Source organism: Symphodus melops (assembly GCF_947650265.1).
Source record: "Symphodus melops genome assembly, chromosome: 17".
Taxonomy (NCBI): domain Eukaryota; kingdom Metazoa; phylum Chordata; class Actinopteri; order Labriformes; family Labridae; genus Symphodus; species Symphodus melops.
Window position 1 is genome coordinate 19,595,292 of NC_136707.1, and position 13,674 is coordinate 19,608,965.

General features: G+C 43.6%; 1 protein-coding gene across 3 annotated transcripts in view; it reads right to left on the reverse strand.

Moving 5' to 3' along the window:
• Nucleotides 1-10,111, reverse strand: part of glis2b (GLIS family zinc finger 2b) — a 29,043-nt gene extending 18,932 nt beyond the window's left edge. For 2 of the 3 annotated variants that reach the window (XM_079366527.1, XM_079366525.1), the window contains exon 1: nucleotides 9,256-10,111. The gene's annotated coding sequence lies outside the window, so the exon portion shown is untranslated. The remainder of the gene's footprint in view (nucleotides 1-9,255) is intronic. The other variant, XM_079366526.1, reaches the window with a different exon arrangement.
• Nucleotides 10,112-13,674: the final 3,563 nt, after the last annotated feature.

The window sequence follows — 13,674 nt, forward strand, 5'->3', positions numbered from 1 at the left end:
TTCAAATGAAGTAAAAATCTAACAGAGTCTGCCCTCGTGCAAAGCCCATGAGATGTCTTTTTTCACCCTGCTATTCATTTGAAAAGACAGACTATGCTACAGGGTACACATGTCATTTAGAAATCTGCTTTGGAATCCTTTAAACTAGTTTGACAGAACAAATGAAAATTGAAGAGCCAGGCTAAAGAGCAAAGATAGCAGCACATTAGCATGCAGCTAGAAAACGTCTCTCAAGCCACAGTCAATTTATTAGCATCCCTCATTGCTGCTATATGACATGAACAGGACACGTTTGAAGGCCCACATGCAGCAACATGTGTTTTGAGTCACTGGTTAGTTTTTGTTCCACTTATCAGACAGGAAGTCAGATTTTTTTAAATCAACAAGAACAGTTTTAAATAATCTAATATCAGAACAACAATCAGGGGTAAACAGATAATCCCTCCCGGGGTAAATGACTCAGTGTGTTGAGGCAGTAAAGCAATGCTTAAGGCACTTCTCACAACAGTATTGCAGGCTTTGGTGAGCGGTGAGTAATCTTACAATAACATGGGGCATTTCACAACATAGCAGTTTCATAGCGGAGCAAAGGGAGGCATGAACCAATGAACACAGCAGGAGGCCTACCTCCATCAATGAGAAGAGAAGAGAGTAAAAGAGAGGTGTAAAGGTATGCGTTTGTTTTTGCACTCAGGAGATTTGATAGACATCCCCACCCTGTTTTACTCTTCCCTCCCACTGACTCTGCTGGGTCTCTCCACCTCCTGCAGTCAAATTAATACCTCCTCAAACTCTCACTCCTCTTCTGTCATATTTCTCTCTATCGTCTCCTCTTCCTCTGACTCTTCCTCCATCATGCGTCATCTCTCTCTTCCCTTTATCTCTTTCATCGACCCCTCTCTTCTCCTACATTCTCTGTTTTATGCTCTTCTTCCCCCCCCTCCTCCCCTTTTTTCTTTTCAGTCCATTCCTGTGGCCTCTCCCCACAGGCGGTGATGCAATCCTCCGACTCCTGCGCGCAATCACAGGGTCTGGAGTCGGCTCGCCAGCCAAGCAGGGGCGTCAGCACACCACGCTCAGTAGGAAAGCAACAGGAGAGGAAAGAAGAGAGGTAGGGGGAAGAAAGAAAAAAAAGGAATGAAGCCAATGAGAGAGGGAGGAAAAACAGTCTGTGGCTGTTAGAGCTGATGGTGGGCGATAGAAGAAAATGTCCCACGATTAAAGTTAACAGTACTGTTTTACTGATTGGCAACTTTCTCAACCAAACTTGGGGTAAACATGCCCTTGCGTTACATCCATGTGGTGAAATAATTGGGGGTTGTTAAAGACAGTGCCGGAACTTCTGAATTAATTTCATTCTGGAGGACCAAACAGCACAACATCCCTGATCATTGTCCTCCCAACAGCCCACTAACCAGCTGTGTCCGTTTTGATAGGGTTGCTGGATGGGGCCTCTGTTTCGGAAGTGATGGTGCTTTGCTACTCCCACACTGAATGCTGTCATTCCAGCTGACTCACACCAACATTAGCATTATTTGTACAGCTTGAATGGCGCTATGAAATTCAAGCATGGGGGTTAGATGATCTAGCATCTAACAAATGCTCCATCCTTCCATGCTTAGTGCATATAACTTGTCATGCCGGTGAACATATTGTCACATATGTTGTGGTAAGTTAAACTCTTCGCAATAGAGATGCATGTATGAAAAGTGAGATCTTATCAAACACCATGCACAAAGACAAAATGAATTTTCAATGCTTGCTTTGTGGAGACACTTCCCCTAAAGGCAGCAGAAATTACCATAGGGTCAGGTTGGGAATGCAAGAACAGTCGCACCTGCCTAAATCCTTAAAATACCAGCTTTCCTCAGAACACTCAACACACAAAAGGCTGCCATTGGCCACTCCCTAAATCTGCAAGTGGAATTTTAGCTTTAAGAGAAATGAAACGAGGCACACAGGTGTGCATTAAGCTTGCAAAGCAGCTGCAGTTAAACGTTAAAAGAGATATACATTTTGTTCCCTCATTGGTGAGAGTCCATGCCTTAGCCACTGGGTAGGAGGGTTGGGAGGATGTCCAGGAACCTCTCTGTTTCGCTCCCTTCTCTCCCACACACAGTTAAAAGCATGCTGAGGGCAGATGAATTGGGGTGAAATGCATATGGAAACTGTGGTACGATAAACAGCAAACCCGGGCTGTGTTTCAGAACTGTTTACTGAGCCAATGGGGTTGATTCTACCAATGATCACTTCAAGGACATTGGGAAGAAAGTAGTAGTAAATGCAAATATTGACACACTGACAATACAGCCCCCTCTATAGAGGCGCACACATGCAGCAGGAGTGCACAGCATGCAGGCTGTCTTGTGGAGTTCAGACCAGTTCAGAGTGCTGTGGTACTGCTCCAGCTTTGGGAGGGGTGTGCCTGCTTCACAGTCATTTCCTGGACGGGAATATTATGGCACCACACGCATGAGAAACAAACCCCTTTCGTCTTTGCACACTGACCCCAGCTACTTTCCTTTGCCTGCAACTCGGTGAACCAGCAGCACATAGTGAACTCTATGGGAAGCAAGTCTCCTTATTCAATAGCCAAGGTAATATGATCCCAGCAACAGATTCATGCAACCAGCCTCTGGGAGGCTAGGGGCAAGGCATGAGGTGGGGTGGGGTGTAGTGTGCACTCTTTCTTCCCTGTCAGTATGAGGTCTTATCAGAAGCTTTAACCATGTATTTGCTTTTCAACTTCTTGAATTCCAAGACAGCCCCTCTCTGTCCCTGCAGAGGCCTGGGTGACACCTGTGCACCAGCCATGCTGCACAGGACAGAGCCACGAAAGGGGGAGGCCCACACAGAGCCAGATGTGCTCTGGACAGGGAGGGTCTCCTCTAGTATGTGTTTGTGATCCTATATGTGAGTATGCGTGTGTCTGTGTACAGAGACAGAGAAGGAACAGGGCAGGGGCTCTGCGTCCAAAACCAAAGAGAAGGGAAGAAAACAGGAAGAGGGAGAAATGCAAAACAGCAGCGAGCAATTAGCAGCCGAAGTGACGTGGTGTGTTTGTGTGTGTTGCAGGGCGAGCTCCTGCTCCTTTAAATTTGGGCGTGCCCCCCATACTGTCTCCTATATACCTCCATTTGGGCCCTCTGCCTCCCTCCACAGTGATCTCACATACACACAAAGCTTGTGTTGTCTTTTCCTTGTGAGGCTGTGCCAACTTAACGGCAGCTCTGTGTTCTCCCTCCTCACATGGAGCGCCTGTTTTCTCTGAGTAACCCTCCGCCCTGTGCCCCCCTTCCCTCTCCTCCCACCACGGCTGGCAACAGGACAAGGTCAATATGACAGTCTTTTCTCTCTTCTCTCTCTTTATCTTCCTGCCTCTCCTTTTCTCTCTATTTCCCTGTGTTCTCGCTCGATTAAGTGACAAGCTCCACCCTACAGCTTTTATCTTTTTGCGACTCCATCCAAGAGAGAGACAGAAAAAAGAGAGAGCAGGGAGACAGATGCAAAGAGACAGATGGAGGGCGACTGACATGGCGACAGACAGTTGAGCATAATTCTGTAAAACGGAAAAGCACTCAATTCTGGCTCGTCCTATGTGTGCGATCTGTTTGGGGAAAAAAAGCTTCAGAAAGATCTGCAGCTGATCCTCTGTTCATTTGGCCAAAGTTAGAGTTAATAAATGTGCCGTGGACAAACACAATCAAACTGAATACCTATCAGCAGCCTTGAAAAGAATAAGCCTGAGAAAGGATCTCAATTAGTGCAGAAAGTCAGGGCGATATTCATGCTCCTACACACTCTTCTGTAATGAATCAATACTGACATTTAGAATCAATTAAGACACAGCCACGCTCACTCTGACTGACACCACCATTTATCGAGACCCAGAAAAGCAGGAGCAAGAACTCTTTGAAGCACTGAACGCTGTCGAAGAAAGAGACAAGTTACTATATGATAGTGGATGCTCATTAATCAAGGTGAAGTCAATTAATACTGTATGACTTTAAGCAACCGAGTAAAATCAATTAAGCTATCGTGATACAAGAAACTGAGGTCGGACTAGGTCTTATTTCACCAATTGTAACTTTAAACTTTAAACACACATACATGAAGCTCCCTCAGAAGAAGAAAAAAAAGCCTCGACACATATGAACTGAGTTAGCACTGGCAACATCTCCACAATACCACAGAGAAGGTAAACATTTAACCAGCCAAATGTTTCCCCGCTCCCTCTCTCTCTCTTTTTTACTGCATGTATCAGATGGAGAAAGGTCTTAAGCGTCACATATGAAGCTCATGGAAAGATGTGAGGGAGGGCACAAACAGAAGTGGAGTTAAAGGCAACGCAGAGATGGAGTCCCAGAGAGTCAGGGATGGAGGGAGGAGGGGGGATAAAGGGGGCAAAGTCTGGAAGCCAGTTGACAGGACTGGATATGCCCAGACAGGGAGCCAGGCCCAGGCCCAGACATGAGAGGCTTATGTGATTTTCAGAAATGCCTCACCCGTCTTTCCCTCAACCCCTGCTTAAAAAAAAAAAAAAAAAAAACACCATCGATCTCTTTCCTCTGGTTCTCCTTCCTCAGCATGGTATTCCTCATCCTCAGCCCCTCTTCTTCTGTCTTCAAACACTCCACAATCATACCTCAGTACAACTGAAATGGTGTAGAGCTATTGAGGGTATGTTGGAGAATTCAGGGTGTTGGCCAAGCAAGTAAATAATAATACAAACCAGCTGTGTCTTCACTCAAACTGCATTGCTGGGAGCATATTACTGTACAACTCACAGCTCCTTGAAATAGGACCCCTGACATGTAAAAGCTCCACTTAAATCCAAATGTGTTATTATTTATAAGATACTTAAGTGTGTTGGCAGATATGAACCCAAAATGGAACAAAAACAGGCTTTCTTTTATTCCCTCTACCCTTTTCTCACAGCACCTTTACATTGCTGTTAATTTTTTTAAGCCTTGGCTTTACTCCTGTATTCTTTCTTTACTTTTTCCTCATCAAGTGCGCCCTGCCCCAGACATGGTCTGCATATTGTCTGCACGGTTAGGCGAGCTGAATTTCTCTCACAATAGAAACACTGAGCAGAGCGCGCAGAAGCAGCATTAAAGAGAATGAGAAGAGGTAGGGTGGGGTAGCTGGATCGAGGCACTGAGTTGTCTGTGTTTATTTTGGAAATGCAGGCCTGCAGACTTGCAGCAGAGGAACTGACCCCTAAACTTCACCAAGGCAGATATTCACAGGAAGAGCGCTCATTTAGGGAGTCCCAAACAGGTGATTTAAACAAGGATAGAGACCATATATTCTCTTAGGGGGGCATTTTAACCCACACTTGGGACATAGGAATGGTCTACTCCAAGAGGAAACTGTGAGGCCGGGAGGTGATTAGTGGTTACAGTTTAACTGCAGAAAAATGCACGGCCCGTGAGCCCAGCCAGCCAGGGAGCAGGGCGGTATGCACTGGTCCCCTTCAGTTTGCAAACTGATGTGAGTCAAGATCTGTATCCGCTTCAACCATTCCGGACACAAAGATCCAGGAGTCAGACTGTCACTTAGCATGAACACATCACACTGCAACACTCTGGAGTATGAATGTGTCACCTCCACTGCTACACACATGGCAATGATTAGTAATGTGATTTTTCATGGAAAATAAAGCACACAGCTGGACTGTTTTAATATGAGAGCAGAGACAATCTTGAACAAGTATAGTGTTTGATGCAGCTGTATTTCTACTTAGATTCAGTGTCTCAAAGTGATGTTTTTGACCTTATGACTCGAATAGTTTCAACTATAAAATCACAAAAAAAAAACAAAAAAAATTAGAGAAAAATCTGTTTGGCAAGCAGAATGATTCTGAACCAGAATTAAAATGGCAGAAGAATTATAAATGATTCATACAAGCGTGAAACACATTCAAGTGTTTATGGGCAAGATATTTAAGATTTTCACACACAATTTAAAAGACTCTATTTGTATCTGACCATGGACACCACATTACCCAACACGACCTCTTTCCAACTCATTTGACTGCAGGGACACATGGCTTCATTGTGCATCGCCTCTGACATTTTAAAACCCAATCAAAGGTCAAGAGCTTTTTTTCCTTCAACATAACTTACCACACACTGCATGGATATAGTCTCAGTGATGACACCCATTGGATTCCACAGAGGCGTTTTGAAGCCAAACAATGGCAGGCGCCATATTGTACATGCTATCTCAACCTAACTTGTGATTGATCTAAAAGGTAGAGAGGCTGGCCTTCCGCCTTCAAGCAAACGGCTACAACACACCCATCTGTCAGTCAAGTCAGCCACACCTAAACTGACGCGCATGTATGCATAAGTCTTAGCCTCAATGATACTAAAACAGATGAGTTATAAAAACAAACAACCCTCATACAGTTTTTTTACAAGTAAAGATAGGATCTGAGACCCAAACCATTATTTGAACAGCGCTGTAAACGTGAAAAAAGGGCATTTTAATATGGGACTCTCCAGCTTCGTAGCCACCCTCAAGCAGACACTGCAGTTTCTTTGCTCTTCTCTGCCTTCTTTTGACCAAATGGTTCATTGTATGTCAATGTTGAACAGTCTAATGTATGAATGCAAACCCTTCCTGATATAAAATGTAATTACCTTGAACGAGATTCTTCTCTGATAATGAAACCAACGTTGGACCTACCAACCATGGGAATCTGTAATAAAGTGGCTGTTATCCCTGAGGAGATAAATCTAAGTGTGTATCAGGTGCCTTGTCTTCCCTGCATGCTGCCTCATTCACTGACCACTGTAATCCTCCATCCCCTGCTGCTCGGTTGCCTTTCAGCTCGACTGTTATTTGCAGCAGCTATGGAACCCCACTGTGATATCAATTCAAGCACTTACACTGGCTCTGCCACAGTAGTTTGTGCCACTTAGGTTACAGCCAAATAGGAGCAGTTCAAGTGCTCCTTAAAGTTTTTTTTCTTCAAGTGGAAAGCACATTTTATCGACCCCTCAACATGTCCAAAAACACAACTTAGTCCTGTTATCTAAGACTCTGACGGGTCTTTTTTGCTCCATACTCACAATGCAAAAAACAGCTGAATGTTTTTCTCTTTATATCAGATGCGGTACACTTTTATTATCCTGGTAAGGCATTAAGTACAAGTGCACTGTGGGTTCCCACCATCCCTCCACCGCAAGCCTAGCGGTTTCTCTCTGACGCAGGAATAAGCCATTAGGGTCCACCTTTTCCACCATAAAGCAGCCTTTCCCTCACACAGTTTGGGGCCTTGTGGGTATGATGTCACACAGTAGTGGTTGTGTGGGGCAAAATCCAAAGTCACAGGAACATTTGGGGAGTGGAGGTGACATAAGTATGTGATTTGATTTCAGGGGTAGTCATGATGGGAAATCTCCATTTTTTTATCCCGTCGTGGGATCCTAATGCAGCAGGTGAAGCGAGCTGGTGTCAAAACTGTGTGCAAGCTGTTGCTCCCTGCAGCTGTCCACAAATCTACATCTGGCCAAGCATGCAGTCAGGACAAGAAAATGTACAGCTAAAAAAGGCTGCGTATACAATCACAATCACACACACACACATCCTGTGACTCTGGAATGCCACCACAGGGATACACAGCTGGACTCCAGCAGACATCTGGCTTTATGGTTGAGCTGAGAACGACTTTCCTGCAGTGAAGCGCTGTGTAAGAGAAGCTTCGTCTAAAAGCCAATGCGCTGATGGTGATGGATGCCCCTCCGTCTAGCCCTGGACTTTCTGTCAGATGGATGTTATGGTTGACCTGAGGTTGAACCGATCATCAGCTGATTGAATAAACAATGCAGGCTGTGGATGTTGGAAGCACCTGTGCTCACAGTTCAGAGAGGGGTTATGGATTAAATAGCAGGGGCCTGGAATAGGGAAGGAGACGAAGGAGTCAAAGTCCTCCCTCTGCGCAAAGCCTGCATGGCCTCTTTCACTACTCCCCTTCCCCACTTTGAGAGAGGTCCAGTGGGAGCACAGCCAGACCTCCTCCAGTCTCATATGATATATGTGTGACAGTTCCTCTCCTGCACCCAAGTTGTATTGTTCAAACAACACCACTCACAGCCACCTTAGAAATAAACAGATATCCTCCTCTGATATAATACAACTGCAGCCCCTTGAGTGTGCCTCGATGTGCATTGCGGACTAATGCTTTTTAATGATCCGGCCTTATTCCACTCCAGCGCAGGGGCTTGTTAGGTCTGCCTTGGCAAGGCCCTGCTCTTTCCCCTGGCATCTTCTGGAACAATGGGCCCATGGGAGGCAGCCAATGGGGAGAAGGTCCATCCCAAACTGAGTCCCAGTGTGCGCACAATTAGGCTTAGGGACAGTGGAATTGCTTAATTGGAGGAAAATAGCTCTTTATTCAAGCCTCTATGCCTGTGCTCATCCTTGCCCCCTGCACTACATACTTGGCCTCAACTCACTTAGAGTTGGTCAAAACAAAATTTATGAAATGGCAAGACAAAGATGGCACCAGTTCCGATCATTACTTAGTATGGGAACCAATCGGACAAGAGGTGATTGAAGGAATTCATGGGCTGCACTGATACAAATCTGTTGTGACAGCTAATGATTTTGAGGAAAATTTTACAACATCTGAAGGAAAATTGCAATTTTCCTTCATATAAAACTAAAAACAAGCATGTTCTTTGGGGGGTGTTATCCTCATATGGTCACAGTGACATTATCACCTCTCTGTTTAGCCAGGTACACAGCAGTCTGCAGACGTTGAACTCTTTATCAGACGTTGTGACAGAACATCAGACGGATCAGAGCGAGCATGCATCTTGCACAACAGCTGTCTGTACTGAAATGAACGCCCCTGTGCAGAGCAGCATTTGGGATTCTGCTCTAAAAAAAAAATGCCTCACAGGGTTCAGGTTGAGGAGAGCGAGGATGCAGAAACGCGCAAACTGTCGCTCCCGTATGGAAATGGGTACGCTGACCTTAGATGGCTGGCTGCGTAAATGGCACATACGCCGGTGAAGCCACGTCCGACGTGACCGGCCTCGACTGTGACAGTGTTGGGAGTACGGGCTACAGGGTCTGGACGCAACGCTGGAGAGAGACTCTGAAAAATAGGTCACTACCCTGTTTAAACTCGTGCATATAGCTTATCGCATGAAACCGCGCACTCCAGCCACCGTGTACACATGACAGCAGACAAATAAAACAGGACTGGCATGCTTGATAGTGTTGTGGGTCTCTTACCTTACCAGGGAAATGCCGTGTATGGATGAGATATCTCCGACTTGGCCCCCCTTCTTCCCGGTGCAAACTTCGCACGCAAAGTCCTGCGGCTCAAGCGGAGTCGGTGTCAAATGACTCCTCGTCAATTTGTAGCTTTTTCTTCGACAAAAACAAAACACAGAGCTGAAGCTTCTTGAAAAAATATTTCTAGGTGTCCAAAGAGGCGGTCTGTTCCCAGACCATTGTCGGGAATATTTCTAAGCATAGAAAAATCACACAGAAGCTCAAACACAGCGTATGTGACAGCTGGTTGTATTAAAAAAACACTAATCTAAGGAGTGACAGCCTCGTCTGTTGCCGTCGGATGATATATTCTGCATGTTATCATACCACTGGAAACCCGTCAAAAAGTATAAACACTCAGCTCCGTAGCCTCAAGTGTTCCTGCTGAGGAAGAACGAAGACCACAGATTGTGTAGTGCATCAAAAACGCAAAGGTGGTTTCTCCAGATTCAAAGCGCATCGCTTAATGGCAACGCTGGTCAAGTGGGGGTTTCCTATGGGTGGTCGTGGTTCTCCTGGCGGGGTAGGAGGGCGGTCCAGACCAGAGGGATGGCACGAACTGGTGGGTCGGGTAAGATAGGGCGGGTTGGCGATGGGGTGTGGGGTTGAAGGGGAGGTTCGTCTCCTTCTTCGTCGGTGCTTTTCCAGATGCCGAGGAGGGGCAGTTTGCTTTTCTTCTCTGCAGTTATCCCCGTGACTCTTCTGCTTGTTTTGATTTCTTCTGAGCACTCGAGGACACGCTGATTGTTGATGGTAGTCTCCCCCACCACCGTCTGAAGCGCTCAGACAGCCACCAGGAGCCCAGCCAGCCCGTCAGGACCAGCTCAGAGTCTGCCAGCTCAGCGCATGCTTACTGCTCCGCCCCTCCACCATGGGCAGTCCCCGGCTCTTCTCCAAACTCTCCCCCTCCTTCTCCCTCTATCCTCATGTCCATCTCTCCCTGTCACTGCTCTGATCACCTCCATCGACAGACCTTCAAAAAGATCAAAATCTCGAAGGTTCCTAATTCTGTTTTAATTTTCCGGATACCTCTCTCTGTTCTCCTGCTGTCTCATCCCCTGCTCCTGGTTCAGCTGTCGAAAAGTTGTATGCTACATAGAGTCCTGTGCTTTACAAATATGTATACCTGCATCCTTAATCCTTAGGCTAATTAAAACACCTGAAACAACCACAATGAGTGAAACCTATTGTTCAAGACATCAAAATCAGAGTGAAAGAGTTCGTCCTGACGTGTTGTTTTTTCTTAGAATTTTACCTTTACAGTTTAACCAGGTTAGCATTTCAGGTCAAGGGGAATGAGCCTGATCCTTGTGTGCAAAATATTCATTTTCCCTTAGATACTGTAATAATGCAATTATTTTAAGGAAATATAACAAGTTGTTTTGATATAAAACTAAATTAATTAACGTTACTGGTCCATGTTTTGTTGTTTTAAATTTAATACACTGCAAAGACGTTTAGACAAGAGAAATTAACCTATTTTATAAACAGATTATAGGCCAATATCTTTAGTTCACAAAAGTCCAAAAAGAAAAACAAAGAGTGCAATATTTTTCTTTTAAATATAAAAAAGAGCATGCAATGATTTAAAACATTCATACAAATACACTTTAAACCATTATTCAATAATTGAATCAATGAGAAATTAGTTCAAATCAATATTGGCAACAATTATACGTTAACATTTGACAGGATGTGTCATAAAGATGTGTAGATTTAGACCTGTTCGTTCAATCATCAGACATTCATATTACAAAAATATTCATGATGTCGGCTTTGGGAAATGGTATCAGACATTTTGGCATTCATTATCTTATATTTTAAAGACACACTTTGGTTACTTCTAGCAGATTCAGGGGAAAACAGTTGGTGTATTGTGCATTAAGGATGGAGGTAGTTTAGGCCTGTTTCATATTACTGTACATCTCATCCAGCTAACAAATACACAATACACCAACAGGTGGGATGAACTTCTATTGTTGCCATGGTAAAGCTATGGCTAAAGAAAAACATCACAGCACCAATATAATGTGTTGACTTTAAAGATGTTTGCTTTAAACAAATTAATGTTTCCTTCCCTTTTGGAAAATCAAGATACAAGAATGGGTTTGGAAAATGCAGGAGTGGGCGTATACAGTATGTAGGACATAATGTTCTTTTTAGGTGGAAACATTTAGGATACAGCTATAATACGTTTTTCATATATATCTAAAAATTAATTCACATTAACTTATTACCTTAGCATGTCTTCCTCCGGCTCTATAAAAGTTACAGCTGTTCAAAGTCTAAAAATAAAATCATGCACAAACGTAAATAGCCCGCTCTATTGGTGAAGTAAATATCATTACATTTTGAATTAATTTCAAAGCTACAGTCAAGTGTATGCATGTTTGTCTTCTTTCATTTAAAAAACAAAACAAAAAAAACCTCTTATCTCACTTGGACATAAAGATTAACCTAAAAAAAATCTGGTTAACACAGACCTGACAACATAGCAACGCCACTTTTAATCAATGACTTAATTCGACTAAACTGCTGAATGCTGGATGCTGAATTAGTTTCAAGGATGTTGTGTTTTATTGTGTGATGTTTCTGTTTTGTCCTCATTGTGGCTACCAACTTTTCTGTCATTAAAGGTGCACCAGGATGCTTTTCACCTTTTTTTCCAATGTGACCACTAGAGGGCGTAACATAGCCTATGAAAATAAGTACAAGAGCCTTCTGGAAATGTAGTCATAGGGCTACTGACTGTTGATTTTTACAAGCCTTTTGTTTACATTAGGCTAACTTAGCCTAATGTAAGTCCCTAACCCCCACTATGCTTAAATAAAGAGAAGTCCATAAGTATGTTGACATGGGACCTGTCCAGTTATGGAGCCATTATGCTCCATAAATCTGACAGATTTTGCATCTCTAGCCTTGATTGTGGCAGATCTGATCATTTTGCGTTCTCTGTTAAGTCTATTTGACCTTATCTACTTTTTTCCAAGGAATCAAGTCTAACTAGTTTACGTCCACCACAGTGTAACAAACTGTGTAAATCACTTTTGTGAGTTGTAATAAGCAACAAGTTCACAGTATTCTTCAGAAATATTTCAACCAAATTGATAATATCGTGGGGAAAGTCTTTGTTTGGATGAGTGTATCAACGTTGTTAATATCCTAGTTTTTAATAGACATATTTATGATGTCATCAGTCATATTTTTGTGGCATCATATTATACAAATGCAGTTAAAATGTCTTATCCCCCCATAAAGAAAATAATAAAAGGCCAACATTAAAACTGTGTAAACCTCCATGCATAATGTATAGCCTTTAATAGGCTATACAGAGGACTCTATAAAAACCTGCGAAGGCTACGGGTTGTTCATTGCTGACAATATTTGATTTCAATCATTCAAATATATTATTTTATGTGATGCTTTATTCTTAGGTTATGTTTCCTTATACGTCTATTTAAAATGAAATGTCCTGAAAGCGCCATGTTGAAATCACTCACAGCGTGTTTTGTTATTGTCGTATAGTTGATGTGTTAATGTTTGACAAAAATGTTTGTAGCGTTTAGGTATGCCTCCCTAATGACAGCTATTCCTGCAGCCTTTCACATTTCCGGTCGCAAAGCCAAAATCACTGCCTGTGTTTTTGTGTCTGGTTTCGCCGCACGCGCGTCGCAGCCTCTAATTGGGTTTACTGTAGGCTACTTTAATCTCCCTTACAACCACTGCTACACCCGAAATGTCGGAGAGAGAGAGAGAGAGAGAGAGAGAGAGAGAGAGAGAGAGAGAGAGAGAGAGAGAGAGAGAGAGAGGGAAAAAAACACGCGCCAGACCGAGTGTATAGTGTCAGCCAGGCGGCAGTCTGTCCCCAGGAGCCCTCCCCGGTGCGCTGTTGCTGTGCAGCTCCGCCAAGTCGTCAGCTGATCCCTCTCTTGTTCTCTTATCGCAGCTGTCTGTGTATCCGCCCCTACAGCAGTCCCGCTCTTTATTCACTATCAGCTGTCTAGGTGCATTTTACATATAGTTCATTGCTATAAAATGTTTCCAGGCAATGTGGTCACAACCTACAATTACCTGTTGACATTAATAGGTACACATTGCAAAAGATTGCTTTTCATTCAAGTGTAGAATTTCTTTCAATGAAGCAACAATTAAAAAAGGGACATGTTTTAACTAATTTGACTTTAAGATTCGTGCTTGTAATTAGCATCTGCATATCTAATTACCATTATCAGCTTTTAATGTTGTGCTGTTATTGTCATCAACGTCAGATGAATCCCTCTATCACCCCAATGTGTCGCTTACATATCTGCGCTAAATAGTCCTTTGTTTACATGCAGTCCCTCATCTCTGCGGAAGGAGGCTCTTTGGTAGTGCAGT